Source organism: Dermacentor andersoni, chromosome 7 (genome assembly GCF_023375885.2).
Source record: "Dermacentor andersoni chromosome 7, qqDerAnde1_hic_scaffold, whole genome shotgun sequence".
NCBI classification, from domain to species: domain Eukaryota; kingdom Metazoa; phylum Arthropoda; class Arachnida; order Ixodida; family Ixodidae; genus Dermacentor; species Dermacentor andersoni.
Window position 1 is genome coordinate 148,026,937 of NC_092820.1, and position 19,377 is coordinate 148,046,313.

The 19,377-nt window shown below is 49.0% G+C and overlaps 1 protein-coding gene across 4 annotated transcripts in view; it reads left to right on the top strand.

The window, feature by feature from the left end:
* hth (Meis homeobox homothorax) overlaps positions 1 to 19,377 on the top strand; it is a 369,843-nt gene that overhangs the window by 241,989 nt on the left and 108,477 nt on the right. The gene's annotated exons all lie outside the window — the stretch shown is intronic.

Sequence of the window (19,377 nt, forward strand, 5' to 3'; positions counted from 1 at the left end):
GGAAGGTCACAAGGCGCTACATGCCGATGCATCGCCGTTAAACATCACCGGTAGCATCGTGGCCATTGTAAAAAACGTCGTTGCCACGTGTCAAGCTGGCTTAGGTTAGTGCGAGAGAGAAGGCAGCTAATTTCGATTGACTATGTTACTGTCGTTGGCCTTCTGTGGCCTTCTTGTCCTCTGTTCTAGCATGTCGCTTCCTGCTGTCGTTTCACAGCAGACGGCTTGTTCATTCAGGAAATCTAAAAGCCACTACAAACAGATGCGGCGACGCTAGTTGTCACCAGTAGTGCTGTCATCGTCGTTATCACTTCATCACAGTCGTTACCACTCATCGTGCTTATGTAGCGCACTGTAAGATGGACAACGCTTCCTGAGGTCTCAGTCACCCACGCGGCTGTTGGTGTCCTTTTGGGGTCATATTCGTCTGTTGCGGCGTTTGGTACCTCGGCTGGCGTTTCGTAGCAGAGACTTGTGCACGTCGGGTTGGAAGCAGCTCGCCCGGTCGTATAATGTCTGTCAAGTTCAAAGGCTGTCCCCTTGAAACTATCTCTCGAAGCTCTGTTGCTTTGGAAGTGTTATTGATAGTTTTTCGAGTGTCACGTATATAGCATAAAATCAGTTACCGATTTAGAGTGGGCATGTTGCGGTAAATGAAAGAGCGATCGCCCCGCAGTTTCTGTAGACTGTGTCGTATACTGCATGCTATGAGATCGATAGGGAAGGGGGCAAGAAACGGGTAGAAAACGCTGTATAAAAAGAAAAAAAAACTGATGGACACGCTTGTCTCAACCTTTTTGCGTCGTCCTGGCCACTACTTGCCCCCCTCCCCCCCCCCTCACACACCCACACACATTTACAAAAAATATTTGCTCCTTAGCCTAAACAAACGAGTTATTTTGCTTTGTTCTATCCTTGCTTCAGTATCTTCAGCCAATCTCGGTTATTTATTGCGACACCTATAGGAAGCTTTCTTCTTATATATAACAAAATAGATTGTCGCAGCGTTTAGTAATGAAAAATTCGGGAGAAAAATTTCATAAAGAAGTAAAGGATGCTGTGGAAAAGAAGAGAATCCAGCAACAAGAGCACTTCGCAGCAACTTGCGCACTGACGAAACTTATATCGTAAAAAACAAGGGGCGAATGGATGGGGCATTGAAAAGCAAGCGAAAGCGTTATGTGCTTCTCCCCACCCTGCTCCTGCATTCTCCAACAGCAGACATCACAACAGCGCCATAGATTGTCCCGGGGAGTTCGTCGACTCTGCATTTTTCTTCGTTTTCCTCGCTCGTTCGCGTCTGGCGCGAGGCATTTCCGAATTTTTTTATTTTGCCTGAAAAAAAAAGAGGGAACGGGAGGCGTCACAGCCATTCCTGAATTGGCAGGGAACTTTCTTCCCCAACGCCGACATTCCCTAAACGCCACGCCATAGCCGCTTCTGCTTTTCAGTTACCGTCGTGCTTTCCAGAGTTTTTTTTTCTTTCTCCCTTTCTTTTAAGATGGTCTGCTAGGTCCGCGCACGCATCGTCTGCTTTCTGCGCCGCCGTCTGCTCGCCCAGCGCTGCCGAGTTGTTCGGACTGGCGTCGCTCCCCCCTCCGCCAATGAAAGCTCGTCGCCAGGCCCACGTGACCGGTGTCGTCCAATGGCGTGGGTTGCAGACGATCGATTTTTAAAATGCGGGAGGCTGCCGCCGGCATCTATTGCTTGTCGCGACTTGATTTTGTGTCGCTGCACTTGTGTTTCTTTCTGGAACGTTTGTGCGGCGCGCCCCCTCTCGATTCAAGGTGCTTGTTTTTCGGCAACGGCATCGCGGTTCCGTGCTGCAGCCTTTGTGGGAGCGCGCGGTCATGGCTGACCGATCGAATCCTCGTGCGTGGAAGCGTATAGGGTATATACGTACTACTCGCATTCACCCTTCGCCGATGCGAAAATGCTGCGCCCGCGATTTCCATTTCGATGGAAATAGGTGGCGTCTGTGGGGAAAAAAACACTTGAGTGAGGGTCACAAGCAAAGAGCCTCCGCGCTTTGTTTATTTCATGTGTATTATTTCCTTAGTTTGCTGTCAGGCAGTTCCTTCTGGCCTCTTTTGTTCTCAATCTGTTTCTCGTTCCTATCTTTGTTTTTTTTGTATTCTCTTTCTTTCTTTCTTTCTTCGTCATTTCGGTCCATTCCTTAGGACGCTGATAATATGGATCTCTGCACATGAAGGAGGTCGAGTTACCGGTAGAAAGATGGCATGCGTAAATTAGGTGCAGTTTACTGCGTCGCCGGATACATAATACCTTTGTCACATAACCTTGCGGTTTTGTTGCTGTCCTAAGGTGATAATGATAGAGGGAGGGGGGTCGTATTGGATAGGAGAGAGAGCCGGCTTAATGATATCTGAACATGTTAGCCCAGCTACAGGCTTATGTACTCCAGGTGAAATGGTAAAGGATTAAAGAGCCCGAGTGAGTAAACGCACATACGAACATCACAGTAACGCACACATGTGCCTGAGAAGCACTTACACAGCAGTGATTTGCAGAGTCTCGCTGAGGCCTATACATCCCGAAGGAATGCTATAGATAGAGCGCTTTTTAGTGGGGCGCACTTTTGAGCCAGGACACTGCCGCGGTACCAGAAAGTCCAGCAACCCAAGTCACGTTTCGTGCTGCGTGTTTAGAGCGTTACTCAGGACAGTCGTTGAGGTTGCTAAGCGTTTACAGATGAAAAATGAAGCGGTCTAAGTCCTCGTCGACACAACAAGGTAGTGCAGAATCACGTGCTGGACAAATTCAATTTAAACATTCATAGTTTCTCGTGAAAGTGTCATTCAAGCGAATGTAATGTACTGTACAATGTGTACGATGGGACTCGGTAACGTGTATGAGTCTGGGGAGAGGAACTGAAGCTTCTACCTGATTACGGCGATCTGCTGCTGAACACAAAAGGGTCGTTGGTTCTGTTGGACTGTAAGACCGTATGTATACCGCTTACGTTAGAGTTTAAAAGTTTCGGCTGCCGCATGTGCCAGTTTTGAACACGGTAGTGCAGGGATGTACTTACAGCGATCAAGGCAGAAAGCTGCGCTAGTTGGTGTGTCATCATTAATCAAAAGACTAGCGCATATAACAGGGACATAGACAGAGAAGACGACAGGACAAGCGCTTGTCCTGTCGTCTTCTCTGTCTGTGTCCCTGTTATATGCGCTAGTCTTTTGATCAATGTATTTACACCCCGCCGTCCTCCGCGTCAGAGCGTCGTCTGCTCAGTCTCGGTCGGTACCTCGAACCGGTACAGTCCCGGGACCGAAGAACGTTCCGTAGCTTCCACTACAGTGGTATGATGTGTATATTGAAAGGGGTCGATTGTGTCTGACTGCAAGTGCACATGAAGTATTTTGTGTGTGTGTGTTCATGATTGAAGCCGTCGTATTTAGCACCTTTCTGCGGACGCCCATTTGACCAGAAGCCCTAGCGCTTGCGGGCTCCACTTCGCCACTTTCGGAAATCTTTAGTGACACTGCATGGAAAATATCTATGGCTCAGAACAGACGACGCAAGCACGAAGTGTTAGTTTCCACTAAACATGCACGCGTACGTTAACTCACCTTGTTATATGTCACGTTCCTGCTCTGGTTGGGAGAAAAGAAATACGCTTTAGCACTTAGATTTAGGTGTACATCAAAAAACCTGCGGAGTTCTAAATTATTCGGTATATAGTCCTCCACTGCAGCGCATCTCAGTGTCGCTTGGTGCGCCAAAGCCAATTAGCGAGTCAGCTGTGTTAGCCTTAAGTCCAGTCTATAGCCGCTGTTTGCCAATAACCGAGGAACTTGCGCAGAAAGTCGCCGGCTGCATTACTGCTCCTGCCGTCCCGTTCGTTTCCGGCACCGATAACTGGAAAAACCCTCTCGCGTTTCAGCTTTTGTCAGCGAACTCCGTGTGGCCCCTTAGAACGAGATTATGCCGGCCAGCGTACGCGCGGGACTCGCTTTCTGACTAAGAGGCTCGCCCCAGCGCAAGAGAAATAAGGAGCGGGAGAGAGAGAGAGACGGTATACAAAGCACTCCGGTTGTATAATGTACATAATAAGCGTGCGCGAATGGAGACGGGTTGTGCTGGGGCCGCGAGAGGAGGAGGGGGGTGGGGAGAAACGTAGGGCTGGGCGCTGGATGGGCGGAATACGGCGGAGCAGTCACCACCGCTGCCGCGCGCTCGCTCGGTTAATATTGCATAAGAGCCTCGGCGTTATTATCGTGAAAGGCTGCCGTGCCGCGCCGCGTTCGACCGACTGGCATCCCGAAGCGTCGGCTTCCCCCTCCTTCCCTATGTAGTGCGTGGAAAGGTTATGAAGGCTTCCCGGTACGTGCCCGTATGGACGAAGCAGGGGCGCACGACTCTTTCCTCTCACCCTCTCCCTGACACTTCCTGTTTCACCCCTTCTTCCCCAATCCCCAGTTTTCTACCCGCACGCCGCCGCTCGGCTTCCCTCGCCTCCCCGTTTCCCCCGCTGTTTCTAGAGCAGACCAAGCGCCGGGCTGCGTTCGTCCTTTCGTTCCACCGCCGTTCACTCGGCAAAGTGTATATGAAAAATAAAGGCAGGAAGAGGGGACCAACACTTCGACACAACAATGGTAGTGGTAGCGTGGTTCTCTTCCCTCTTTCCCGAAGCGTTGCAGAACTCTCTTGTTATTTTTTTCGTTTTCCGCCTTGCACGAAGTGTTCGTCTCCCGACGAGGCGTCGTGCACGTCTCTTCCCCTTTTCGCTGCCGCGTCAAAGTTTTCCAACCCCGCTTCAATTTTTCTTATTATTTTGTCTTTGTTTTCGAGTGCCACGTCTCCCGCGCGACCCAATGGCGGAGGCCCTCGGCGCGCTCGCTTTGTTCGCGGCTCTCCAGCGTTTGTTTCCCGGAGGCTCAAAGTTTCGGTTAGTGGTGTGTTGGGAAAGGAGGTGGTAGGGAAGCCGGGTCGAGATTCCCTAGCTGGAAGTAGGGGGGTAGGGACGGCGTTTCATTGTTGTTGCGTTTGTCCCCTGCCTGACGAGATGGAGGCCGCGCGTAACACTGAACCCCCCTCCTTTTCTTCCTTTGTTTCCCACTTTTCTTTCCACCGTAGTCCTTCCTACGATATCTATGCATATATTGTAGCAGGCGGGTGAAACGTCGCTGCCGTACTCGATGCCTATATCGCTGTTTTTTTTTCTCAGTTGCGCGCTTGGTAGATTACGCCGGCGTGCTATGCTAAACTATAGTAAGGGCCATTATCATGATTTCGAAGAGGCCGGCAAAAGAAAAGGAGAGAACTACCAAAATGGGGAAAAGTGAGAAGGGAATGCATACGTAACGTTTCCCGCTCGTCTCCCCCCCACTCTACCTTTCCCGCCCAGAAAGTCCCCCTCCTCCGTGGCAACGCCTCCCCCCCACCGAACTGTTCCCTCGTGCTTCCTCGACCTCCTTTCTTTCCCCGATCTCTGCTCTCGCGAGCGTTAATTTGATTGGCCCTGACGTCGGTCACGTGAACCTGTCAATCTAGCGTCGAGTGTGTCGGGTTGGGTGGCTGTGGCGCGTGTATGGGGAGCCTAGCAGCGGTGGCGACTCGTTCAGTTCGGTGCCCCCTCTTTCGTGACGTTCGCCTATTCCTCTTTTGCCCCTTCAGTGTTCCCTTTTTGGGGAAACGCCGACTTGGACTCGCCTATGTGTTTGCGAAAGATAATGTCGAGCTGCAGGCACGTAGATAAGGCAGTGTGGCTTTGGTTCCTTCTTCTCTCCGCTTTTCAAACTGTAGTACAGCTTGCCACCGGCCCTTTCGATACTTAAGTGCGATCACCATCAATCTCTCGTGCCCTTCTCTCCGTAGGGTTATGCGCTCGGCGTTTCGATTTCGCAAAGCCCTACCTGCCGAGAGCAACAGGAAGTTTATCGGCAGTTTTTCTGAGTTGCCTGAAATAAACATCGACTTCAAGCAGTGGCTGGACGGTTTTGGTAGGGGGGCGTGTTCTGAATTATTAGGTTAATTGTCGCTGACTCTTTATGGCAACGACATTGTGTAACAAGTTCAACTCGAGATCGTCTACAATATATTGTACCTCAGTTTAAGCCGGCTTAATGGCGTGCATAGTTTTGTCTACAATGTTTTCGACTTTCATTCCCACTTCTCCGGAAACGAAAAAAAAAAAAAGTCATCCAGATGTTTTGTCCGGCGGTGTTATTTTCACATCAACTCCTGAGCGCCTATGTGGACACAGTGTCTTGTCGCACACAATGCGATCTCTCTCTTCGTAACTCTTATTTTTTTTTTGCAGCATGTCCATTTGCTTACCTGGCCTTGCGCGGTTCCCTGCTTTGACGTCATGGTGTTTGCGCGGCTTTTGTGTTCTCGCTCGATTGATGACTCTTTTATTCCGCAAAAGACCGGAGGTCTTGCTTGCAGAGTGTCGTGTGCGATTGCGTATTGCAACTTTCTTGTTTTTGTTTTTTTTCTTGCCGTACAGACATAGCTATAGGACTTACAGGCGATTTCGGACCAACAAGAAATGAGGGCTCTCCAGAAACACGACCGCGAATTGCCTGCATCGTTTTGCAATGTCCTTAATTATGCGCAAAAGAAAAAAAAACTGGTGAAAAACTTGCGTAAAATATAGCGCGGTATTAAGAGCCGACGTTAAAGCGTAGTATGAGCGCACTTTTATTCGAGAGTACCCTTTCGTGTTCTAGTGAGGAAGCCTGGCCTAATTGCTAACACACGCACACACACACGCGCGCGAACATGACGCCGACAGTAGGCTGCAGTGTTTATGTGTACAGAGGAAAAAATGATATCGCTTCATTTCAACTCCGAGGCCCGCCCGCCGAGACACGAGTTAACCGGCCGTTAGGCAAACACACCCGGCTACCGGTGACTGTCCCCTTTTATGCGTAATACACTCGTAACAGCAAAACACACTCCATCTTTCCTGGACTCGCCGAACTTAGTCGGTCACTCTTGCCGTGCGGCCTTTAACATGCGGTATATATATATATATGCTCACTGCCGGCCAGCGGTGTGTACATGCTGAGTACACGTACACCAAGGAACGCGCGCGGTTCCAAGCGGTTCTGCGTATTACACGTAGGGCCGTATAATACCATACTACCCGGCGAGCCATCGAGCTTGTTCTTGTCCCTTGTGCGGGTATATGGCACTAGGATTGCTGCTTGGACGCCGGAAACCGATACATAATGGGCCTCGTTTTACGAGGTCGTTAAGTGGGCCCTCCCCCCCTTTCCTCTATCCTTTCCATCTTCCCTTTCTTTTTCTGTTTTTGGCCGACCTTCTTTCTTTTATTTTATTTTTATTTTTCGGCTGTGTTATGCGGGCTACCGTTCGAGTACGGTGCGTAGCACCAGATTCCGGCATCTTGTTGTGGTTGGCGCTCGCGCGTGTATCTCTGTGTGTGTGTGTGTGTCTGTGTGTGTGTGTGTGTATGTGTGCGTGTGTGTGCGTGCTTGCGTGCGTGCGTGCGTTTGTTTGTTTGTTTGTTTGTGTGTGTATGCGTGCGTGCCCGGGCCTTACGGACGTGCTTGTCTGTGTAAGCGCATATAGTGAGGCACTTGGAAACGACCTGTGCTTCCTTTTGACAACGGTATATATATATGTGTGTGTGCGCGCGCGTTCTTGTGTACGGCCGCGGCGCGTCTTCCGATTCTTGTGCGGAAGGGTTTTAGGTACACGAACCACAAGCGCAAGCGCACGTAGGCAAGGTCAGTGCAGTGTCCGAAAGGCAGATACAAGACATGCGCGGCCAAGAGTGCAAGAAAGGGACTAAGGCTAGGGAAACGGACAACAGGACTGCTGACTTCCAGCTAGACTTTACTGAGGCCAAGAAAATCGTGCAGAGGCCACAACGACAACACACGTACACACGAGAGAGAGAGAGAGAGAGAGAGAGAGAGAGAGAGAGATGCAACGCACTTTTTGGAATCAGCATTAATTGATGCGCTCGCGACACGTTTCGGGTTAATGCTTAGGCAGAGAGATACACGATGGGTGCAACATGTCCTTTTATTTCCAAGTAAGCGCAAGAAACTGTTCCCGTTCTTCTCCCATCGCAGAAGTCTTGCGTCATTGGACCTCGCCATGACGCGAACGTATAACTGTTTCTCCGGTCTTTGTCTCGCGTTCGAGAAGTCTGCCGTATCGCGTCGTCACACCAGCGAGACCGGCGAACGACCATTATAACACAGGACCACATAAACATTTCGCTGTAGCTCGCACTTCGACAGGCAGATGCGTCGGAGGAGAAGAGATCACAAGTACGCATACACAGAAACGCGAGCACCCGCAAGGGCGCGCACAATGCACACAACTGGAGACATGACCACGAAAAAAATAATAACAATGAATGGAATGAAATACACGCGGCCAGTGATACACACAAAGACACAGTGCAGTGCCGCTGGTGCAGCCGGGCCCGTCCGGGCGGCCTTATTTATGAGCGCCGACGCCGCTGTGAGGAGGACTTGCCGGCCGGGACAAGATGAAGAAGCGGAGGAGGAGGGTGTAAGATTGACGGCCCACGTCTTCTGTATGCGGCGAGCCGGCCCCGGCGGTAGGGCTAGTGCACCCCGCTAGACGTCGCGGCGTTTCGTTTGTTTTGGCTTCTCCCTCCGAGGAGGCGTCTCGCGGTTCCATCGTGGAAGAACAGAACGTGGACGCGAGGAAACGTTAAGTCCCCTGGGACGCATACATCTTGCAAGTAGTATACGGGGAAACGCAGATGGAAGGAAAGAGGGAGAGAGAGAGAGAGAAGTGGCGAGATCACGGATACGAGGAGACTCGAGAAGCGGGTATACGCGTACTGTCGGGGCAAAAAAAGAAATATAGTAAAGAAGCATTTCGGTCTTCTAAGTCATGCACGATATTCGGTTGCGTCTGAACAGAATGTCAGCTAGAGGCGATTAAAAAAACAAAGAGAGAGAGAGAGAGAGATAACATATTTCATTACGACGTTTGCGAGGGCGTGGTCGAGGTTTATGTCCGCGAAAGTACGAAACAAGAAAAAAAAGGACCTCACCATTTCGGAATCGGAGAGTGTGCGAGTGTGAGGCGCGGCCTAAGGTGTCGCTTTGCGTGTCACGATATTTGTTTATGTGTTGCTAGCCACACACGTAAGTCTTCCGTCTCGCTCTCAATGTGGGTGTGCTGTGTGAGCGTGCTTGCATTGTGTGTCCGGTGGGCAGGTCTCAAAGACCTGCGGAAAGAATTCTCTTTTGGGAAACGGGCCCCAAGCAAGCTGAAAAATAAGGAAAACACATGAATGAAAAAAAAAAGAGAAACGAACTGAAGACGTTGTCTTTTTCCTTCGGACAAAACAGGCCTAACTTCGGTCTTCGGTTCCGCTTGCATGAGCTTGGGTGTGACTCCCTCGCACCACCCGTGGTGCGACCCCACCTCTGACCCGAGTCTGTACGCAGGAATTCCTCTTTCCAGCGAGCTCGGTCTGTGCTCGGTTTTCTTGTTTGTGGGGTGATGCGAACCTATACCTCGCCGGACATACTGCTTGGCGGACTCTTTCGACACTGCGGGGTGCCAATCTGAAGAGAGAAAGAACCAGGAAAATGGTAGAGAGTTTCAGTAAACTGCGAGTTAGATTTCAAGCTGCGCGCAGTATGCACATAACCCGGATTGGGCGCGAAAGAGGGTATGTTTGGGCTAGGTTGTCGTGGTTTTCAGTGAATATTGTTAAATGATCACAGTACTCCCCTATGCAGAGACAGGTGGTTGTGTCACTGCCATTTCCTCTGAGAGACGAATTTGCTCCCCTCCTCCTTGTAAACGTTTTTGGGTGTGTCCTCATTGTTCTGTCTCATTCTACATGCAAGGTTGAATTTTAGAGTTTGTGGATCCTTTTCTTCCCCAGAATTCCAACTGTTTGTCCCTAATAGAAACGGGAGACGTGCATCCTGAAAGCGCGCACGTCAGAACTGCTTCTCATTCATTGCCTGATTGATTGATCGCCACAATGAAATATTGATAAGGCCAATAAAATTTTTCCCTATAGAAAAAAAAAAGCCGCTAACTCCCTTAACACGCGTATCCAATAATCCCGCATGGCACATGTGAACGAACCAGTTTTTGTCAACGTGCGGACCTATCCGTTTTATGTGGAATTACTGGATATGGACTTTATAGGGCGTATCGCCTTTCCCTTTATTTAAAAAGAAACAAAGGATAGATGGACAAAATAGACACCGTACACGTTGACTCCCGTCCCGATTTTCTTCGATGCTACCGCCGCCGCTCTCCCTCACAAACTTGCCTCCTCCTTTCCCTCATAGACTCCGGGAGTTCCTCTCCCCTATCCCTTGTCTGTCCTCAGCGGGTCCCGAATTATGTGTTCTCCGGACCGGAGATTATTCCGCCTCCTTGTCTCCCCTGCGCAACCGTATACACCCGCTGATCTTGTATTCGTTTGTTCCTTTCCCCTCTTTTTCTTCCAACTTTCTTGGGGCCTTTCTCCCGCACGAATCTTTCATGCTTGCTTCTTTGTCTTTCTCTCTCTCTTCGCATCAACTGATTTGAAAGCGAAGTCGGGAACGACAGACCAAACCGGGAAGACGAGGATGCCGCTGGACAATAGTAAAAACAATGCACCCGGCCATAGATGAAAATGGGCGCGCCTGCGCTGCGGTCCTCGCTGCAGTGCCTTCGGTCAGAGTGAGGCCGCTTTCATTTTTTTTTTCGCCACTTGCATCTTTCTGACTTTCAATACCTTTTTTTCTATTCGTGTTACAGCCGCCCGTCATGGCGGTGCATCTCTCTCGATCGCCAGGGACCTTCCCATTGGCTGTCGGCGTTTTTTTTTTTTTTTTTTTTTGCTCGCTGACATGATTTCCTAGCGTGCCCTGTGAGATTATTCGGAGGGGTTCGCTTCCCCGCAGGGCTCGCTTGCGGGCATGCTGCGTGTCTTTTTGCCGAGTCTGCGTCATGACGGCAACGGCGGCTCTCTAGTATATGTAACGACGTCCCGTGACAGGCGTCGTCGCTGACGCCGCAAAACGTGACTAGTGGCCAAGGACCTCGTGGAGTCGTACTTGCGTCGCTGTCTTATAGCGGTACGTGTACGTCGTAAAAGAGAGTACTCGTCTTAGACTTTAGCGTGATGTTGTACGGCGCTGTGTAGATGTACTGCGCCTCCGCGCGTTTGGCGTCGTGTATTGGGCCTTGATGTTGTCGTGTCGGGCGCCATAGAGGAAAGAGGAGACATAAAATGAGTAGAAAGCTTTTATTAGTGAACGCAAGCTGCTTCCGCACGTATAGCGATCCGAACTATGCTTAGCTATAGGTCTAGTACGGACCTAAGCGGCTTGCGTGTACGCAAGTACAACGTAAGTGGTTTGCTTCCCTTGTCTTTAACTCTCTGTTGTGAAAGATCGGGCAAGTGCTTGCAACGGCTTTGCTGCGTATCGGAGCAAGCGCATCAGCAAACAGATGCAACAAGGTTAGAAACTTTAATAAAACCGAAGATACTTGATAGGCACATACATACATACATACATACATACATACATACATACATACATGCATGCATAAATACATACATGCATGCATACATACATACATACATACATACATACATACATACATACATACATACATACATACATACATACGAAAAACGACAGCCGAAAATCTCACAGTGCACATGAAGCTTTCCTTACGGCAGTCGACAAGTACGAAGCGGGTGCTCTCACTCGCTTAACACGGAGCGCACTTAACGACAAAACGTCACTCGTGTTACACGCTCGTTTCGCCTCTCGACTACAACCTTCCCCGCCACTACGTATCTACGTATATACACGTGGGCGTGCCTCGCGTTCGCTCGTCCCCTGCATTTAGGCAGACCGGGGCGCGTTCGACCAGGAGCGACACCTAGGAACGGAAGCGGCAATAACGGAGTGCGCGCCTCCTTTCCGCTGGAAGATTATTGGGGGGGGGGGGGATTACTCTTCGGGCAATATATCACTCGGCTGCCTGCCGTTGTCTCGGTGCCCGTGGCACGTTTGCGTTAACCGCACGTTGCCTTCTTCGAGAACGCCTCCTTCTCTCCCTCTCTCTCTGTCGGCTCGGCGTTGCCGTCGCCGTTCTTCTCAGCTGGGCCCGGTCACGTGACAAAACGGAACTTGAGTAGTCGAACGTCACTGATAGGCGCGCCCGCTGTTGAAACGAGTGCAAGTGTCGCCTTCAAGGGTCTGTGTGTGTGTGCCCGTGTGTGCGTGGCGTGTCTTTTGTCTGTACGACTGTGTGTTCGTGCGCGCGTGTTTACTTTCGGCTGCCTTCCGAAGCCCTGCCGACCCCGACTTGCCATAAAACTTGTCGCCGTTCGAGTGGCGGCGCGCTTTGGAGAACGGGTTTGAGAACGCACGATAGAGCGACGGCGGGTGGAGGTAAAAAGGGGGGGGGGGGGAGAGGGAGGGGAGCGGGTGTTTTGGGCGTATGTAGCATCAGGCGGTTCGTATCTGGGGCGCAAACAGTGAGCGGATGGCGTCGGAGAACAAACGGAGCCAGTGCGTCGCCTGGGCCTTGCGAGGACCAGTTTCCTTTATTGTTTCTTTTTCGTGCATGTATCTGGAAATCGGAAAACAAGTTGCTAAAGGAAAGTATAGTCTCTAGGCCTTTGTTTTGGGTATGTTACCAAGTTCAGGCATGACCGCTAACTATCAAATGCAAAAAAATGAAAGGGTGAGTTGCGAATTTCGGTAGCTGGTTGAAGCGCGTAATTACCTGACGATGTTTGAAGCTTGAACACCTATACATGCAGTGGCTTGGGTGTCTGTTTTTGTGAATTAAAAATTAAATTATGGGGCTTTACGTGCCAAAACCACTTTCTGATTATGAGGCACGCCGTAGTGAAGGACTCCGGAAATTTTGACCACCTGGGGTTCTTTAACGTGCACCTAAATCTAAGCACACGGGTGTTTTCGCATTTCGCCTCCATCGAAATGCCGCCGCTGTGGCCGGGATTCGATCCCGCGACCTCGTGCTCAGCAGCCCAACACCATAGCCACTGAGCAACCACGGCGGGTGTTTTTGCTAATGATTATAACTAACAAACCAATCCGGTCTCTCTATTTGATGGTTCGCGCTGCTAAAGCGATGGTGATGTGCTTTGCAGAACCCGAATTATCCTTTCTCTGTCTCGATGGAACGTAAAGCAGCCTACCTCTTAACGACGATGGAACGTAACGAGTAGGCTTTCCGTTCGCCTTGGTATAGTGTGCAGACTTTGTGTTGATCCTGTCCAGATACTGTTAAACTATGTCTCCCTCTTTCGGGGTGTTAACCGAGGTTGTGCGTTGTTTACCTACTCCCTTCTTGCGCTTTCTTTACTCCGTGAATGATCGGTCATGCTTGTGTAGATAAGCTAAATCTCACTAATGATGCTCGAACGAAGCAAATGGGCTTTCCGTTAGTGTTCTTTTAGTCTGCGGACTTCGTGTTAACCACAGATAGGTCGTCGTTTAAACTACTCAGCCCCACTTTCCGCTCCCTCTCCCCCTTCCCAGCATCTGCGTCATCCCCTACGCGATCTTTTACACACGGTCAAGGAGTATCCATACAAAACAGGAAGAGAAGGATCAAGCCGCAATGGGGCTGGGCGTCTTGAAGTTTTCGAGATTATCCTGATTGGACTGCCATAAAAACGGTCTCGCTCGAGATAGCGACCGTTCGTGGTCTTTTTATATGTTCTTCTGAGCCTGTATACTTTCGCATACTGCATGCGTAGTACAAGGCACTCTTGAGCGCTCGACTTCGTTCGGCTGTCTATACACACATACGTACAGTACGTACAACACTCCCGAAAAAAAAGTAGCCGCGAGGCGTCCGTAAAGGCTTCGCAAGTCGAAGAAAGACCGTAGCTGTATAGAGCCACGGAGGAGGAGCGTATTTTCGCGGAAGGCTATTCGTCTGGTGGCTTCGTTTTTTGGCGGTGTCTTCTTTTCTTTAATCATTATTGTGGTTGTTACGGTTCGGCCTGTCGCCGCTTATCGGCGGAGGTTATCTTTTTACACGGAGTATACGCGAAGTAGTCCTCCCGTCGTGTGATCGTTTCGCTGGGCGCGTTCCTTGTGTCGTCTGTTTATCGTCTGGCCGTATAAGGCACGGGCAATGAAGATAGTGCCGATACTTGGAGCGACCGTCATCTCCTTCTGTTTGGTTTTTCTTTTGCTGTTTGTGTGTTTTCTTTTTCTTATTTCTCTTGCCTGTTAACTTTTGAACGTACGCGCTATTCTCGAAGTAGAGAGCTCCCAGAATGCAGGTTTAACAACTTCTTCGCGCTATATTCTACGTCACCTTCTGTTCCACGCCGATGTGATAGCCTCGGCCTTTGAGCAGTATATATAGCTTATCCCCGCTGTCGCAGAGGGCGTTATGCACCTCACTTCCCTAGGTCGCCGGTTATAAATCTAACCTGATTCAGCTGTTCTCGTTATTCTAAGTATAGGTTTGGGGCGTAGGACGCCTTCATTGGAGCTGAAAAAAGAAAAATTGTTGGACAAATATAAGGAACAGACGGAGAAGGGACTGGCTGGGGGATGGGTTAGGTATGGTTTACTAGGACAGTTAAACTTCTCGACTGGGCCTTCGATATAATCTGTTTGACATGTTCGCTGTTTGTCAAGCTTTATAGCCTCGCAGATAACGCGGTGCGCTGCTCGCTTGGCTGTGCACGGCTAGGCTATAAGAAAAAAAGATGTAGACATAATGCGTCCAAGTATAGTTCACGACTAAGGCTAAAGTTGCCTGTCTTGGGTCCCGTTAGGAGCTGTGTGATCCATTTGGCGACTGAGACTTTCCGTGAGCAGTATCGCGGTGCCATTTCTTTTTGTGATATTATTTTTTTTTGTTTCCTTCTATATATATAAATAAAGCAAAGTTAAAATTTTGGTCGCTGGTGATGGTCGTATACCCTGTGTGCTACCTACTGTGAGATATTTCCCAACACTTCGGTGTGGGCTCTACCTGAAGTCTGTCACACCAAGTATTGTTGGTTTCCCAACATATGTGGCTGGAGGATGCTTCACAGGCACGTTGAGATTATATCTTTACACGTGTATGACCATACAATTTCTGTAAACAGGTATGCTTAGAGAGAGAGAGAGTGCTGGCAACGGCTGCATTGCGAAAGACCTATTCACGCCTGCTGCAGCTATATGTGCGGTTAACACAACACGTTTTCGCGCAGTAACCGCGGCAGACATCTGCAGTTTTGAAGCGCACTGGAGTACACGGCAAATCAGCCAGATTATCGATCGATTATCAGTAATTCAGTTCAGACCGATCGTTCAATCTAAACCACAGTGCTTCTGACGCTTGCCCCGGCGAATGGATACATTCTGGAAATGGTGTTTTGTAGCTGGCAAGACAGTGTGGATTAGTCAATGAATCAGCATTAAAGATGGGTCACCGAAGATCAGTCATTCAATTAACCAATCAATAAATCATGCAAAAAATCAATATAAACTGCGATGCCGAGCATCAATCGATCCATTAAGCAATCAGTATAACTATGTGTGACGGAGCATCGATCAATTAATTAACCAAGTCAATAAATCAATTAATCAACATACACTATGCGTTGCGGCAGGTGCAGCGGTGGAACAGGTGCAGCGGTGGCGTAGAGGTAGAACACCCGCCTCGCGTGGAAGAGGTCCGTGGTTCGAATCCCGGTGCCGCGCAATTTTCCACCGGATTAAAAAAAAAATCCGCGTGTTGATAAAATTGCATAAACAGGCCTGGAGTGTGGCCTGATGCCGGTGACCAGAACCGGTAACGCACTCCCTCACCAGAGCAGGATTGGCCACCCTGGTGCAGTACTTGGCCACAACCTCCTATATGAACACAACAATCAAACCCCGGCCCTCAGTCCCCAGCAGCTGCGAAGCAACTGACCACGGCGGCGGTCAGACCTGCGACGCTGCAGACGGTGCTAAGAATCCCTGGCTCCGGACAGGCCGCCATTGGAATATGGACCTGGCAACGTTTAACGCAAGAACATTATCTAGTGAGGCGAGTCTAGCAGTGCTATTGGAAGAATTAGAGGGCAGTAAATGGGATATAATAGGGCTCAGTGAAGTTAGGAGGCCAAAAGAAGCATATACAGTGTTAAGTAACGCCGGAAGAAGTAAAGAAAGCCTTGGGAGCTATGCAAAGGGGGAAGGCAGCTGGGGAGGATCAGGTAACAGCAGATTTCCTGAAGGATGGTGGGCAGATTGTTCTAGAAAAACTGGCCACCCTGTATACACAATGCCTCAAGACCTCGATCGTACCGGAATCTTGGAAGAACGCTAACATAATCCTAATCCATAAGAAAGGCGACGCCAAAGACTTGAAAAATTATAGACCGATCAGCTTACTGTCCGTTGCCTACAAAGTATTTACTAAGGTAATTGCAAATAGAATCCGGAACACCTTAGACTTCCGTCAACCAAAGGACCAGGCAGGATTCCGTAAAGGCTACTCAACAATAGATCATATTCACACTATCAATCAGGTGATAGAGAAATGTGCGGAATATAACCAACCATTATATATAGCTTTCATTGATTACGAGAAAGCGTTTGATTCAGTCGAAACCTCAGCAGTCATGGAGGCATTGCGGAATCAGGGTGTAGACGAGCCGTATGTAAAAATACTGAAAGATATCTATAGCGGCTCCACAGCCACTGTACTCCTCCATAAAGAAAGCAACAAAATCCCAATAAAGAAAGGCGTCAGGCAGGGAGATACGATCTCTCCAATGCTATTCACAGCGTGTTTACAGGAGGTATTCAGAGACCTGGACTGGGAAGAATTGGGGATAAGAGTAAATGGAGAATACCTTAGTAACTTGCGCTTCGCTGATGATATTTCCTTGCTTAGTAACTCAGGGGACCAACTGCAATGCATGCTCACTGATCTGGAGAGGCAGAGCAGAAGGGTGGGACTAAAAATGAATCTGCAGAAAACTAAAGTAATGTTTAACAGTCTCGGAAGGGAACAGCAGTTTACGATAGGTAGCGAGGCACTGGAAGTGGTAAGAGAATACATCTACTTAGGACAGGTAGTGACTGCTGATCCAGATCATGACAGTGAAATAATCAGAAGAATAAGAATGGGCTGGGGTGCGTTTGGCAGGCATTCGCAGATTATGAACAGCAGGTTGCCATTATCCCTCAAGAGAAAAGTGTATAACAGCTGTGTCTTACCAGTACTCACGTACGGGGCAGAAACCTGGAGGCTTACGAAAAGGGTTCTACTTAAATTGAGGACGACGCAACGAGCTATGGAAAGAAGAATAATAGGTGTAACGTTAAGGGATAAGAAAAGAGCAGATTGGGTGAGGGAACAAACGCGCGTTAGTGACATCTTAGTTGAAATCAAGAAAAAGAAATGGGCATGGGCAGGACATGTAATGAGGAGGGAAGATAACCGATGGTCATTAAGGGTTACGGACTGGATTCCGAGGGAAGGGAAGCGTAGCAGGGGGCGACAGAAAGTTAGGTGGGCAGATGAGATTAGGAAGTTTGGAGGGTCAACATGGCCACAATTAGTACATGACCGGGGTAGTTGGAGAAGTATGGGAGAGGCCTTTGCCCTGCAGTGGGCGTAATCAGGCTGATGATGATGATGATGATGATGATGATGATGACTATGCGTTACCGAACATCAACGAAATCAGTTTCCAAAACATCGGTTAAGTTTATCGATAAGAAGCACAAGCGTTTTGACATTGGCAGTAGTAGGTGACATGCATCCTTCAAGCGGAGTTCTGTGTTCGACAAGTTAGGGTCCCTGCATACGCTCCCACAGGGAGCAGAGTTGCGCATAGGTCCGCCTTTGTGTTCCAGCTCTGCAGTGAAGCAATTCTTCGAGCGCGCAGGAGGCAAATGCAGCGTGGTGTTCCATTCGCTTTCTTCTCTGTTGGTCGTGAGCTACATGAGGCAATTGTTCGCAAGCGGTGAACAAGATGACACTTTTTAATGCAGACTACGCTCGAACGATTGGCGTAGCCGGAGGGGTGCCAAACTCTTGAAATCTTTAGTTTGTATGTACATCTATCTATACGGGCACATATACAAACTCACACACGAACGCGCACATAGGAGTAGGACTCCCCTCGATCCCTGGAAATAATATCTCGACTACACCCGTGGCTCGAACAGCTCAAAAATTCGCCTGCAAACGCGCATTACCTTGCAACAAAAAAGCGGTGCAATGTTTTTCAGCATGCATATGAAGTTTTCTCGTGGAGGCCGGAAGGCAAGAAATGTTTTCAAGGGTGTTTAAAGAAAACTTCGCACACGTGTGGTGGACAGTTACGTGAGCACATCTTGGCTGCCGGAACCAGGTGAATAAGGATCGGGGCCAAGAGAACTATCGTGCCTGCAATTATGTCAGTGACCGTTAACCGTGACCGTCATTCAGAGCTGCTGCACGTTTTCGATATATGCGGTGCAGGCGCGTAGATTTAAACGCGTTTTAAATGTTCACATGCGCACATTTTGCGCGAAGCTTATTTTTACGATTCATGCCGCAAACTTAACAGCTGCCTCGTAGCAGCAAATCTGCAAGTGGAAAAAGATTCAAGATGCACGAGCCTCTAGATCAATTTTATTTCTTACAGGGGAATCGATGAGCAATGGCTGGTGGCATTAGGGGATGAGTGCTGATTCTTGGAGCCTTGGGGGCAGAATTAAAAGCCACTGGAAAGGCAACAAATTATTAAGAGTAACAACAGGTTATTTTTATTGCACTAATCACATAAGATGGCAAACTGGCAAAGTAATTATTCATGCATTGCAGACTGTAATATGACAACAAATTTTTTCCTCTATCTCTTCATGCTACTCACGTTAATGTACCATAACACAGCGCTTATTAAGCGTACAAAAATAATTTCACATTCCTCGCGTCGTCTAAAGCTGATCGAAAAAGTAACATATTGCGGGCGGTAAATGCTGAAGCTATCACTGCTGTCTCATCAGCGGGAGAGCACGGATGTTTTCGCATGCACTACAATGAACACGAGTACATTAATCGACCTTACAAGAAAAATCAGAACGCCGACAAAAAATAGAGTAGAGAAAAGCCAGGATGCAGCGGGAAATTGTATCTGCTAGTATTTACCCTGTTTTGGACACACTGTTATAGAGCCGCATAGACAGAACAATCGTACAAGCTACACAGCGAATTGGGCGAATTCGTAAGTTAACATTCTTTCGCATATGTGGAGCGCGACACAGACGTGTCGTCCATTCTTTGTCCCGCGTCTGTGTCCCGCTGCACATATACTCCAAAAATTGCACCAGTCAACAACCTCTCCTGCCAGGCGTACGCATTTCAGCGTGGACATGATTGTTACTAGAG